Genomic DNA, 11,703 nt, shown 5'->3' on the forward strand with positions numbered 1-11,703 from the left:
TAGCCGAAATACAGACACATAGCTCAATGAAACAGAATAGAGAATTCAGAAGTGAGCCCTCAACTCTATGGCCAACTAATATTCGACAATACAGGAAAGACTATCCACTGGATAAAGGATAGTCTCTTCAATAAATGGTGCTGAGAAAATTGGACAGCCACATGCAGAAGAATGAAACTAGATCATTCTCTTACATCATACACAAAAATAAACTCAAAATGGATGAAAGATCTGAATGTGAGACAAGATTCCATCAAAACCCTAGAGGAGAACGCAGGCAAAACCCTTTTTGAACTTGGCCACAGCAACTTCTTGCAGGATACATCCATGAAGGTAAGAGAAACAAAAGCAAAAATGAATTATTGGGACTTAATCAAGATAAAAAGCTTCTGCACAGCCAAAGAAACTATTCAACAAAACTGAAACCTACAGAATGGGAGAAGATATTTGCAAATGACTTATCAGATAAAGGGCTAGTTTCCAAGATCTATAAAGACCTTATTAAACTCAACAGCAAAGAAACAAACAATCCAATCATGAAATGGGCAAAAGACATGAACAGAAATCTCACAGAGGAAAACATAGACATGGCCAACAAGCACATGAGAAAATGCTCCGCATCACTGGCCATCAGGGAAATACAAATCAAAACCACAATGAGATACCACCTCACACCAGTGAGAATGGTGACAATTAACAAGACGGGAAACAACAATATTTGAGAGGATGTGGAGAAAGGGGAGCCCTCTTGCACTGTTGTGGGAATGTGAACTGGTGCTGCCACTCTGGAATACTGTGTGGAGGTTCCTCAAAGAGTTAAAAATAGAACTATCCTGACCCAGCATTTGCACTACTGGGAATTTACCCCAAAGATAGCAGTGAAAGACCGAGGCACCTGCAGCCTAGTGTTCATAGCAGCAATGTCCACAATAACCAAACTGTGGGAGGAGCCTCAGTGTCCATTGACAGAAGAAAGGATACAGAAGCTGTGGTCTATGTATACAATCGAATATTACTCAGCCATCAGAAAGGATGAACACACACCATTTACTTCAACGTGGATGGAACTGGAGGGTATTATGCTGAGTGAAGTAAGTCAGTCAGAGAAGGACAATTATCATATCATATCCCCGTTTCACACATATGGGGAATATAATAAATAGTGAAAGGGATTATAAGGGAAAGGAGGGGAACTGAGTGGGGAAAATTAAAGAGGGAGACAAATCATGAGAGACTCCTAACTCTGGGAAATGAACAAAGGGTTGTGGAAGAGGAGGTGGGAGGGAGAATGGGGTGACTGGGTGATGGGCACTGAGGAGGGCACCTGATGCGTTGAGCACTGGGTGTTGTACTATATGTTGGCAGATCGAACTTCAATAAAACGATTGAGAAAATAAGTAAGTAAATAAATAAATAAATGTGGTAATATTGGCTTAGGCTTATATTAGCCAATTAACGTATAACATAATTTCCGTCTTATTATTAAAAACAGAAAAGCAATCAATATTTTCCATAATCCTACTTATATTTAACTTGAAGAGTGTGCTATTGTTATAGATCTATGCATATGCATGCATGCACAAAAGCAAGCATTCTTGAAAACTGTGATGAGCATTATTTTCATCAAGTGATTTATCTTGGATCACAAAAGAATGTGACAGTCTATATTTTCAAAGTTCTTTATTTAATGAGGAGAGTATCACCTAATATATATTGTTTTTGTGGAATAATCTTACTGACAACATATACTGAACCTCCAGGACATACTAAGTGTGGTAGATAGACTCTTAAATTGGTCCCCATTATTTCCCATCCTGGTATTTAACCTCTATGTGATTCCTTCTGCTCTTGAATATAAGTGGAACCTGTCAGATTCTAACCAAAAAGATACAGCAAAGGTGACAGGTTGTAAGTGATTACATGTACTTGATTATGTTATTATATCATGTAAGGTATTAGCATTAATTTTTCTGGAGTATGTTTTTCCTTTTTGGTTTTTAAGATGCAAACTGCCATATAGTGGGATTCGCAAGATGGGAGGCCCATTTGATAAGGAACTCCACATAGCTTCTGCAAGCTGAAAGCAGAGTATGGATGGCACTCATCAAAAAACTGAAGTGCTTATTCCTTAAACTACAAGAAAACTAATTCTGCCAAAAATGTAAGTGATCTTGGGAGATTTTTTATTGGTGAGTCTCAGAGAAAACCACATCCAGAGCCATAACATTGTCACCTTGTGAAATCCTAAGCATAGCATCCAACTAAGCTATCCCATTTCCTGAACCACAGACGCTGAGAAAATAACTATGTGATATTTTAAGCTGCTTAGTATGTAGCAATTTCTTATCCAGCAGTAGAAACTTAATATGCTACATTTATTTGTTTTATATCCCTTCTCTTTATTTGGTTACATGTTCTTAGAAGACTAGATCATGTCTTCTGTTTTGGATTCACCTGTTTTTAAGGGGTTTAAAGGTAAAACTTCAAGGTAACCTCTATTAATATATAGTATACTGATAATACAAATATACATACTCATGTATGATATACTATTTTGTAATTTTCCAAGTGCTCTAATATGCATTCTCTCGTGTGATATACATTACTCATGGCAAATACAGAAAGGTATTATATCTACTTCAGAAGTGAAGCAACTAAGGTTCAGAGTTAGGAGTAGCCCCCACTAAAGTCTTATAGGAAGTAAACCATGATGATAACAAAAGCACTAAGTGACTCAAGCCAGATCACAAATCTTGTCTTTAATCAAAAACTGGTTGGAATGCAATCTAGGCTCTGCGCAGGGCTGCTTCAGTTTATAACCAAACAGGCAAACAGGAAACAAATGAGCAAGCAAATTGCTCTGATATCTTACTTTTCCATGTGTACCTGGGCTTGTCAGCCGATATAGTCTAATACTAATTAAGGGGCCCACCACGACAGAAAAGTGCAGAACTGAGACCTTTGCCTTTTAAACTATTATTCTAGGGTAATTGCCACATCAGCACTATGTTAGTACTGTGTAAAGGACTCTATGCTATATAATGTTAAAAATACTAGGCTCTATTTTTCACGATCATCACATTAAAATATTTCCTGGCCATCTATCTATCCATTAGGTTACCATCCTAGTGTGATGTTATTTATTTTCTTTTAAAAATATAATTTATTACATGCCTACTATATACCACACTGTTTTAAAAGCATTAATCTTACAGCAATTCTCTTAAGTAATACTATATGATAAAGAATTTGGCTTGTTTTTGTTCCTAGTTCTTGGGAAGAAGATTAAATATTGGAACTTCCTGGGTGTAGGCTTGCTTGTCTTTGTTATTCATGGTGAGCCTTTGGAGTACACCTGAGTTCATTCTTTTCCTCATAAAAAATCTTTACCTTCACTCTGTAAGTGGGGCACTGTTTAGGTTTCTATAAGAATCTGTGCTCACAAATTTAATTTTTTTTTTTTGAGTATAGTTGGGACACAAAATTACACTAGTTTCAGGCATTAGACATAGTGATTCAACAAGTTTTTATGTTATGTTATGCTCACCACAAGTAGCCTATCACTGTCATCATACAACACCATCATTGACTATATTCCTTATGCTATGCCTTTTATTCCCATGATTTGTTATTTCCATTACTGGAAAACTGTATTTCCCACTCCCCTCATCTATTTTTACTCATCCCTCCACACCTTCTTTCTGGCAACCATCAATTTGTTCTCTGTTTTTGTAGGTCTGATTCTGATATTTGTTTGTTTGTTAAATTCCATATATGAGTAAAATTATATGATATTTTCCTCAGTCAAGTTTATTTTACTTATTTCAAATAAGATGGTCTCATTTTTATGGCTGCATAATATTTATATATATGTGTGTGTATGTGTGTGCCACTTTTCCTTAACTATTCAGTGATTGGATAGATGCTTAGATACTTCTATATCTTGGCTATTGTAAATAATTCTATAATAAACAGAGGAGTGAATATATCTTTTAAAATAAGTATTTTCATTTTCTTTGGGTAAATACTTAGTAGTGGAAATATTGGTATTTCTGTTTTTAATGTTTTGAGGAACCTCCATAATGTTTTCCACATTGGTTGTATCAATTTACATTTCTACCAACAGTGCATAAGGGTTCCTTTATCTCCACATCTGCGGCGACACTTATTTCCTGTCTTTTTTATTTTAGCCATTCTGATATGTGTAAAGTGATATCTCACTGTGGCTTTGTTTTGCATTTTCCTGATGATTAGTGATGTTAAGCATCATTCATGGCCATCTATATGTCTTCTTTGGAAAAATGTTTATTTAGGTTCTCTTCCCATTTTTTAATTGAAATGTTTTTATGATGTTGAGTTGTATAAATTCTTTATACATTTTGGATATACCCCCTTACCAGATATATCAATTGCAAATATCTTCTCCCATTCAGTAGGTTGCCTTTTTCCTTTTCTTGATAGTTTCCTTCACTGTGCAAAAGCTTTTTATTTTGAAGTAATCCCAATAGTTTATTTTTGCTTTTGTTTCTTTTACCTGAGAAGGCATATCTAGAAAAATGTTGCTAGGCTGATATCAGAGTATTTATTGCCTATGGTTTTTGTTGTTGTTGTTGTTTGTTTGTTTGTTTTTTGCTGGTTTTTTTATAGTTTCAGGTCTCACATTTGGATTTTCCATTTTGAGTTTACTTTTATGTATAGTGTTCGAAAATGGTCCAGTTTTCTCAGCACTATTTATTAAAGAAACTTTATTTTCCCATCACAAATTCTTACCTCCTTTGATGAAGATTAATTAATCATGTAAATGTGGATTTATTTTTAGACTCTATTCTGTTCTATTGATCTATGTGTGTACCATGCTGTTGGTTACTATATCTTTGTAGTCTATCTTGAAATCTGGGATTCTGATATCTTTAGCTTTGTTCTTTCTCAATATTGGTTTGATTATTCAGGGAGTCTTTTGTGGTTTCATACACACTTTAGTATTATTTTTTCTAGTTTGTGAAATATGCTTTTGGTATTTTGATAGGGATTGCACTCAATCTGTAAATAGCTTTGGGTAGCATGGACATGTTATTAATATTAATTCTTCCAATCTATAAGCATGGAATATTTTTTCATTTATTTATATCATCTTCAATTTCTTTCATCAGTGTTTTATAGTTTCAGGGTACAGGTCTTTAACCTCCTTTAACCTTTATTCATTTTGGTGGAATTGTAAATGGAATTGTTTTCTTAAATTTTCATTCTACTATTTTGTTAGTATTAGTAATTAGAAACACTATTAGTATACAGAAATACTATTGATTTCTGGTAGCATGGTTTTATTTCATTTATACTAGCTATATTTATAAAAGTATCTTTTTAACATCAAGTGAATCAAAAATTTAAATTAGTGTCTATCAGCTTCTATATTTTATTTTTTAACTGTAACTTACATTGAACACTTCTTGGTTTTCCTAAGTAGATTTTCTACATGTAATTGTTCACCTTTCACTTGCAATTTTTAATTAAGAAAAGTAGTTTAAACATCACTAAAACTTAGATATTTCAACTGCATAAAAGTTACACTTTTACTCCATTTCTAGATTTGGAAGGTAATTGACTATGAGAGATTGTCTTTTCTTTTTTTATGACTTGTCCCATTTTTCTAAGAGAGCATATTTGGTAACTGTGCAAATAATTCACTGTGCTTTGTAATGAGCCACTTTTAGCTTTTGTGGTTTGTACATGGCCCTCTAAGGCATCCCAATAGGATAGTGACTACACTCCTGAGGGAGGCTGTAAGTTAGTGTGTTGGGTCAGCATGGTGCCATTTTAAAGAATGTTTGTACAATCTATGGACTTCTTATGGCTTACATAAAGAAGTCTGGTGCACAGCAGGTGAGAGTAAATTTCCTTTTCTCTGATGTTGCTGAACTTACAAGGCAGTCAGGGACAAAAAGTATAAGTAAATATCTGAAGTGATAAAAGAAAGTTATAGAGACCTTCCAAACTTTTCTAGATTTTATTCCTACTATTTGGGTCTTACATCTAAAACAAAACAGCTTCAACTAACTGCTTCTGACAAATTCAATCTTTTCCTATCAAGGTACTTTAATAAACTTCACTAACTTTTTTTTTTATTTTGGTAAAATTTCCTAAAATATACATGAGTAAGAAAGGCATATTGTGGTTTAATGTCAATTCTTAATATGGTAACAAGTTCTACAGGTCTATTGAGTCAATCATTAATTAAGAGTTTTTGAGCACTTATTATGAACCATATTTGGGAGTGGGAATGCAATAAAGGGGGAGAGAGGGCCAGGAAATGAGTGCACATTGTGTGTCAGACCTTGAACCCTAGGCTTCCCTTGTGGGGGGTAAATTTTTTTCTTTTTCTATTACATATGTTAACTGTGCTTAATAGGATGTATTTTCTGCTTGTAATGGAAATAACATTTCCTGGGATAGTCAAATATAACAACTAGACTGCAAAGTTTAAACACACAAAGCAACAAATAGAAATATTTTTCAATTGAATTTCTCTGCCCAAATTTTGGAATCACATCCCTCTCCTGAAACAAAATTTCTCTTATCTACTTTGTGTCTATTTGATTTCCAGAGCATAACTTTGAAAGGTCATCAAAAATTGAAAACCAAGAAAAATCTCAATCCCATTAATTTACCTTTATGTATAAGTGAAAACCAAGACAAATCTCAATCCCATTAATTTACCTTTATGTATAAGTGAGGAAATTTTGGCACAGTGTAGCTAAGACAACATGCCTTTGAACTATTTTGGAAGTTATCACTTAGCTGGCTTTGAAGAAAGAGGACTGTTGCTTGCTGCTCAGTCTGTGTAAGTCTGGTGCCTCTGAGCAAGATGGAGCTATAATTGCCCTGCGACTTCCACCATTTTGTTTTTGAAAATCAAAGTATTTTTTCTTGTTTGCAAATGAAGGGAGAGAAATGCTCACATGCTGAGAGAAAGCTGTGAAAAAGTTTGGGCTATGGTAGGAGGTGTTTAAGGCACCTAAAAAGATAAATGAAGAGAGGGAAAAGAGAACTATAAGAACATGTAGTACAAATGAGATAAATCATGAGAATCTGTTCAAAGAAAGAAATATTGAAGGAACAACAGCAGGAAGAACAGAATGTGAACCTCCCACACGTTCATTCTGGCCCAGGTCCAGCCAGAGACATAGTGAACACATTTGATATAACGTTTTGAGGGGAAAGATGAAAGCGAGGAGAATATCAATAATTCAATAGTGTGTAGAGCCAAAGGAAAAAGTTAAAAATAAAATCAGATAAAAAACCCAACCAGTTATTTTGCCTCTTCCTAACACAAAGGCTATCTGAAGAGATCTTGAAAAATGGGGAAAAAGTGGGAGAAAGGAACCTAACACCAAGTACAATCTGTGTGGTACTGAGTTCCACATGCATTATATTATTTAATTCCCAAAAAACTCTGAAGTATAGATACTTTCCCCTCTATTTTTGTATAGGAAAATTGAGGCTCAGGAGATTTTTGTTTGCCCTAATACAATAAGCTGAATTTCAAATATGTCTAATAATGAATTAACACTATTACTCAGTAAAATTCTGCAGCATTCTGCTCAGAATATTTGGTAGAAATATTCATTACTCAATCTGACTCATTTTTCCTGCCATCTATATTTAAAAAAGTATACCCACCTACACAAAAATACACATTTAAAATAGCACAGGGTCATGAATATCAAGCCCTAAACTGTTTGTTGGAATCTCCATGTGCTATGGCAAGTGAAGGGTGAGAGAGTTGATATAGACTGGAGTTATATTACAAAGGATTCGTGGATGAATAACATGGACAGATAACAATCTGGAAGGGGGGACGCTTAGGTGGCTCAGAGGTTAAGTGTCTGCCTTTTAGGCTCAGGGAGTGATCCTGGAGTCCAGGGATTGAGTCTCGCATAGGGCTTCCTGCGAGGAGCCTGCTTCTCCCTCTGCCTGTGTCTCTACTTCTCTCTGTGTGTCTCTCATGAATAAATAAGTAAAATCTTAAAAAAAAAAAAAAAAACCAACAACAAAAAACAATCTGGAAGGGGATCAGGTGAGTCCGAGTATAACTAAAGGGGAAATGGATGAATCATGTAAGTCTTGATCAGACCCCATGAATTGTGATATTTCACATTTTGAAACGAAGAAATTAAAATTTACTAGAGATAATAAAAATGGTAAAGCTTTTCTACAAATATAATTCAGAAATTAGTTCGTTCATTCATAAATTGAACTTCTATGGAGCACCTACTATGTGGCAAACATATTTTAGCCAACACAGTGTAATCATGATTAAGGACTTGAGACTGACAGACTATTCTAGCCCTCAAGGAACACACTATCCAGTGAGGAAGATGGGTAGATCATTATTATGAAATGTGTTTAACATACTATTAGGAATATGAGGAACAGAAGCAGAAAAATATTTACTCTTATTCTGAACGCTGACCTAAAGCCTCCATGGTTTGATAAGAACCAAATACATTGCTACAGTCTTTAAGGGTCTTATGATAGCCTGTATACTTCACTGTTAACATTGACCTGAAGGGTAAACACCAGGGGAATCTTGCAAAAATAGTTTTATATGTTGAAATTTGAAGAAACGTTTGCAGTCTGGTACTCCCAGAACGCCCCTTTCCCTTTGATTACTAAGCATATAACTATCAGCCTCACACAGCAAAAAGTGAAGCTCTTTCTGCCCACAGGTCCTGTCCCTGCACTCCTTAAATAAACTTAGTGAGTTACATTGTAGACATCTCAAGAAATTTTTCTTAACCACGGCATTTGAGGACTCCACATCAAGATCATGAAAGAGAAGCATTAACTAATTTGCAGGAAGTTAGGGACACTTTTATGGGAAAAGATATATAGATATTATATATTTATCTAGATATTTCATAGAGAAATTAATTTTCTGTCAAATTAAGATGATGGAGAAGAGCCCTCACTTGTCTCTGATGGCCTGCCTCATGGCCCCACACCCTGCCACTGCCCTGCAGATATGCTTCAATTACTCACAGTATTCACCAAATCAGGCCAATGTCCAGAGCACTGGCTCTTCATTTCACTTGGGCCTTTGTCAAAGGTCTAAAATTTGGTGCAGATGCCTGGGCCTTAATGCTTCAAGGTGTAGACCTTTTAATCAATGCTATAGCCCTTACAACAGAGCCAAAGGGAAAAACAGTTATTATTGAGTTGGGGAAGTCCCAAAGTAACAAAAGATGGTGTGACTACTCCAAAGTCAATTGATTTAAAAGATAAATATAAAATTATTGGCGCTAACCTTGTTTAAGGTGTTGCCAATAACATTTTTGAAGAGACTAGGGATGGTATCACTACTTTACTGTCATAGCACACTCTATTGCCAAGGAAGGCTTTGAGAAGTTGAGCAAAGCTGCTAATCCTGTGGAAATCAGGAGACATGATGTTAGCTGTTGATACTGCAATTGCTGAACTTAAGAAGTAGCCTTCAGTGACAACCCCTGAAGAAATTGCTCAGGACCCAAGATTTATGTAAATGAAGACAAAGAATTTGGAAAAAATCATTTATGAGGCAATGAAAAAAGGTTAGAAGAAAGGGTGTTGTCACAGTAAAGGATGGGAAAAACACTAAATGATGAATTAGAAATTATTGAAAGCATCAAACTTGATTGAGGTTTCATTTCTCCATACTTGAGTAATACATCAAAAGGACAGAAATGTAAATTCCAAGATGCCTATGTTCTATTAAGTGAAAAGGAAATTTCTAGTGTCCTGTCCATTATGCCTGCTCTTAAAATTGTCAAGGCTCACTGTAAGCATTGTGTGTGCTGAAGACATTGATAGAGAAACTCTGAATACACTCATTTTAAGTAAGCTAAAAGTTGATCTTCAGGTTGTTCAAGCTCGAGATTTAAGAACCAGCTTAAAGACATAGCTGTTGCTATTGGTGATGCAGTATTTGAAGAAGGAACTGACTCTAAATCTTGAACATGGTCAGCCTCACAATTTAGGAAAAGTTGGAGAGGTCATTGTGACCAAAGATGATGCCATGTTTTTAAAAGGAAAAGGTGATGCCATATCCTTAAAAGGAAAGGGTGATAAGGCTCAAATTGACAACCATATCAAAAGAAATCATTGAGCAGTTAGATATCAGAACTAGAAAATATGTAAAGGAAAAGCTGAATGAATGTCTGGCCAAACTCAGATGGAGTAGCTATGCCGATAAAGGAGAGTGGAAAAAGTGATGTTGAATTGAATGAAAAGAAAGACAGAGCTATAGGTGCCTTCAATGCTACATGAGCTGCAGTTGAAGAAGGCATTGTTCTAGGAGGGGGTTGTGCCCTTCTTCAGTGCGTTCCAGCCTTGGATTCAATAATTCCAGCTCTTGAAGATAAAAAGTATGGTATAGAAATTATTAAAAGAATGCTCAAAATTCTTGCAATGAGCAATGCTAAGAAGGCAGGTATTGAAGGATCATTGGTAATTGAGAACATTATGCAGAGTTCCTCAGAAGTTGGCTATGATCCTATGCTTGAGATTTTGTGAATATAGTGGAAAAAGAATCATTAGTACAAGTAAGGTTGTAAGAACTACTTTCTTGGATGCTGCTGGAGTGGCCTCTCTGTTAACTAAAGCAGAAATTAATTACCAGAATTCTTAAAGAAGAGAAGGACCCTGGAATGGGTGGAATTGGTAGAATGGAGGTGATATGGGAGGTGGCATGTTCTGATTCCTAGAATAGTGCTCTCCCATTATTAATGAACTATAAGAGGAAGCTCAAGGCAGTGCTCCTCAACAGTAACTTCAGAGAAGCCAGTTGAAGGAAATGACTGAAGATAAGACTGGCTGATATTTAAGAAAATCACTGTAGCCATCATTTACTGGTCTTAGCTGACAACATGTGATGGTTTACCATGCCTACAGGAAATATTTTTGAATAAAAAGACATTTGTATATTCCTGATAAGCAAGTACAAGGGCCGTGTGCCAATGTATTGCTTTCAACTTAAATCACTGAGACATTTTCACTACTACTCTGTTAAGCTTTTAGTGCTTGCCATAAGCAGATGAAAAGTAAAGGAGCAGCCTTTCTGTGGAGAGTACAAATAATTGTATATGAAGTAGAAAAATACCCCACTTTGTGACTTTTATGTAAGAAGAATTGCTCAAAGTTGAAAGACAAAGGTGATAAGGAAGACATTCTTGATAAAGATGGTTTTAAGGAGGAAATTGGAGAATTCTGAGGTGAAAAATACCAATGTGCTTTGAATCTTTCCTTGGCCACTTAGTCACTCTGAAACCTTGGGTAATTTCTTAATTTCTTTGAACTTCAATTTTCTCATCTATTATGTGGTCATAATAAAATCCTCTACAAAGGATGATTGTGAGCAATAACCAGTGTGAGTTACTAAGACATCCAGTCTGAAACGTGATGATCATTTTCTTCCATGCATATTACCTCTATGCATCTGATGTCTCTTGAGTCTGACCTTCAACATTGAAAAAGGAGAACCTATTCTAAACTTGCTTAAAAACTCTGTTAGTTACTTCCTGCTATACTCAAAGGACCCTAGTGCTGACTTAGCTTGATAATCCTTGCTCTTGAGCCTGTCCTTCTAAATCCTTCACATTCAAGGAATAGCCTATGGGAATGTTTTGCATGTCATGTACAAATAGTCACATCACATACCTGTTTAACTTT

The 11,703-nt window shown here is 35.5% G+C and overlaps 1 pseudogene; it reads left to right on the top strand.

Annotated features, from left to right (window-relative positions):
• Positions 1–6,761: 6,761 nt before the first annotated feature.
• LOC112915843 (60 kDa heat shock protein, mitochondrial pseudogene) lies at positions 6,762–10,732 on the top strand (annotated as a pseudogene).
• The last annotated feature ends 971 nt before the right edge of the window (positions 10,733–11,703 follow it).

This window comes from Vulpes vulpes, chromosome 11 (assembly GCF_048418805.1).
Source record: "Vulpes vulpes isolate BD-2025 chromosome 11, VulVul3, whole genome shotgun sequence".
Classification (NCBI taxonomy): Eukaryota; Metazoa; Chordata; class Mammalia; order Carnivora; family Canidae; genus Vulpes; species Vulpes vulpes.